We start from the raw sequence: 3,595 nt of genomic DNA on the forward strand, positions 1-3,595 counted from the left end.
TTTGAGACAAGGTCTCTCACTATGTAGTTCAGACTGCCCTGGAACTCACTGTGTAGCCCAGGCTGGTCTCAAATTCCCAGCAATCCTCCTGCCTCAGCATCCCGAGTGCTGGGATTACACCTATTGTTCAGACAGAGGACTAACAAACAGTTAACATACATTAAAAAACTCAAAAAATTATAGACACCCCCAAATAAATGAGCAACTGAAACACTTCTCAGAATTAGAAATGGCCAATAATTATATGAAAAAATGTTCAACATCTCTAGTTAGGAGAAAAATGCAAATTATGATTTCACGTTACTCCAAAAAGAATGGCTTTCATCAAGAAATCAAAAACAACAAATGCTGACAAGGCTGTAGGGAAAGGGGAACCTTTTCTACAGAGCTGGTGGGAGATAAACTACTATAACTATTATGGAAATCAGTATGGAGATTTCTCAAAAACTAAAGCTAGAAATTCCATTCAACCCAGGTATTCCTCACCTAGGTATCTTTCTGAAAGAAATAAAGACATCATATAAGAGGGATACATGCATACCTCTGTTTACAATAGTACAATTCATAACAGCGAAAACTTAGAAGGGGCTTGTATGTCCATAAGCAGATGACTGAATACAGAAAATATGGTGGTTTATACAAAATGGAGTAGTACTCTGCCACAAAGATAAACTTGAGTCATTTGTAGGAAAATGAATGTTCCTTAAAACTATAATATTAACTGAAATAAATCAGACATATAGGCTTAAATTACATGATTTCTCAAATATGAGAAACCCAAAATATAAAAAGCAAAATAAAAGATAGGTAATAGGAAACACAAAAATAGATTTTATGCAAAAGGGAAGGTCACCAAGAAATGGAGGGAAGGAAGGGAGAAGAGGAGAAGGGGATGAAAAAAGAATTGAGATGTGTTACATACATGTAATCCATCAGTATAAGGGTAATCATTACGTACTGCAAATGTGTACTAATAAAAATCGATTTTTTTTTTTTTGGTACTGTGGATCGAACTCAGGACCTTGCACTTGCGAGGCAGGCATGGTCCCACTAAGCTAAATCCCAGGCCCTAAAAAGAGTTTTTTAAAAGTGATTCTTTGAAAATATCAATAAAACTGGCAAACCTTCAGGTACATAGACCAAAAAACATTGGTGGCATGGGGAGGTAAAGTGGGGAAGGATGCAATTATTAAATTCAAGAAAGGAAAAAAAATGAATGTAATACAATATTTAAAAGACAAAAAGCACATGATAATCTCAGATGCAGAAAAATGTCCAACTAAAGCAACATCCTATGAGAATGTTAGGGAAGTTTCTCAATTTGGTTAAGGACATTTATTTAAATACAGTCTGAGCCAGGAATGGTGGAACATGCCTATAATCACAGCACTGGGGAAACAGGAAACAGGAGGATTGCAACTTCAAGGCCAGTCTGGGCTACACAGTGAGTTCAAGGCCACCCTGTAATGCATGTCAAAACCCAGCTACATCTACTCCCTATCCTTAAAAAGGTATCAAACAACGTTATTAGTAAAAGACTGAAAGCTTCCTTTCTCCATAATCATCAGAAAGATGCTAGTTTTCATAATTTCATTTCTATTCAAACTGTACTTGAGGCTTAGGCAGGAGGATCGCTGTGAGTTTGAGACCAGCCTGGGCTACATAGTGAGTTTCGGGTCAGTCTCAACTACATAGTGAGACCCTGTCTCAAAAATCAAAAAAACCAAAAAATAAACTGTACCTGAGTTTTTAGTCAGGCCAATTAGGAAATAAGAAAACAAGAAATTTAAATGAAAAGTAGTAGTACGTAGTCTTTTATATAGAAAATGTTAATAAATACACAAAAAGATTATTAGAGCAAATAAATTCAACAAGTTAGAAGATACAACCAGGCATGGTGTTGCACAACTATAATACCAGCACTTGGGAGACTGAGGCAAGAGGATCACGAATTCGAGACCAGCCTGGACTACATAGTCAGTTCAAGGAAAGAGACCCTGTTCTCAAAAAACCATTAAAAAAAAGATACAAAACCAATATATAAAATTCAATTATATTTCTATACCAATAAAAAAATTAAAAAATTTAAAGCTGTACTCTTCCATATAAAGAGTAAAATGCATAAGAATAAAAAAAGATACAATATATATAGATTTACCCTAAATATTATAAAATATTGTTGAAAGAAACTTAAGAAGATTTAATGTGTTCAAGGATTAAAAGACATAGTATTATTAGGATCCACAGATTCAAAACAATCTCTACCAAACCTAAACTACCTTTGATGAATTGACAGCTAATCCTAAATATGGAAATGTAAGGGACTTGAACTACCCAAAACAATCCTGAAGGAAGAAGTTTGGGGGAAAAAAACATACTTTCAAATTTCAAAACTTACTAAAAAGCTACAATAATCACAACCATGTGGTGCTGGCATTGGATAAATACAGAGATCAATAGATTACAACTCAAATTCAGAAATAAATTTTTACTTTGATAATCAACTTATTTTTGACAAGAGACTAAAAAAATTCAATGAGGACAAAATAGTCTTCTCATATATAGTTTGGTCAGTTTTCCTGTTGCTAAACAAAATATCAGATTACTTCAATGTAAAAGGAGAGGTATATTTGGCTCACATTTTTGGAGGGTTCAGTCCATGGCTATTTACCTTCAAAGCAGAAACATCATGGCATAAGGATGTGGTGGAGGAATGCTGCTCAACTCTTGGCAGAGAAAAACAAAGCAAAGCGGGGAAAGCACCAAAAAGGAAGGGCTAGAGAAGGGATAGGTCCACTGACATATACATTACCCACGCAGAAATACGGAGAAGTGTGCTTTACTAATCCTCTAAGTGACTCCCAAGCTAATCAAGTTTACAATTAAGGTTAACCTTCACATCCACATACAAAAGAATGAAACTGGATCCCTACAGCACAGCATACACAAAAGTTAACTGAAAATGAATTCAGGATATTAAACATAGGAACTAAAACTATAAAACTTAAAAATTATAGGTATAAATATTAACAGCTTTGCATTTGCCAATGGTTTCTTAAAAGATCAAAAGTACAAATAACTAAAAGAAAAATAAGTACACTGGATTTCAACAAAATTCAAACTTTTGTGCTTAAAGGACACAATCAAAAAAAGTAAAAAAACCCACAGTGGGAGAAAATATTTGTACATCATGTATTTGATGACAATGTGACATCTAGAATATATAAAAAAATTCTTAGCTGGGCATGGTGTGCACGCCTGTAATCCCAGCACTCAGGAGGCTGAGGCAGAGGATAGTTGTGAGTTCAAGACCAGCCTGGGCTACATAGTTCCAGGTCAGTTTCAACTACATAGTGGGACCATGTCTCAAAAAACAACAACAACAAAAACAAAAAAACAAAAAAAAAATTTACAACTAAACAATAAAAAGACAAAGAACCCAATTTTAAAATGACCAAGATAGTAGATGTAGGTAGTGGTACACATCTGCAATCCCAACACTCCAGGTTGAAGCAGGAGGATATCAAGTTTGCCTATAAAGCAAGCTTAAGGCTAGTCTGAGCTGCACAGTGAGGTCCTACCTCAAAAAAAAAAA

General features: G+C 34.8%; 1 protein-coding gene across 7 annotated transcripts in view; it reads right to left on the reverse strand.

Annotated features, from left to right (window-relative positions):
* Positions 1–3,595, reverse strand: part of Myo9a (myosin IXA) — a 271,547-nt gene that overhangs the window by 175,322 nt on the left and 92,630 nt on the right. The window lies entirely within an intron of this gene.

This window comes from Fukomys damarensis, unplaced genomic scaffold (assembly GCF_012274545.1).
Source record: "Fukomys damarensis isolate Sample0158 unplaced genomic scaffold, DMR_v1.0_HiC HiC_scaffold_25, whole genome shotgun sequence".
NCBI lineage: Eukaryota > Metazoa > Chordata > Mammalia > Rodentia > Bathyergidae > Fukomys > Fukomys damarensis.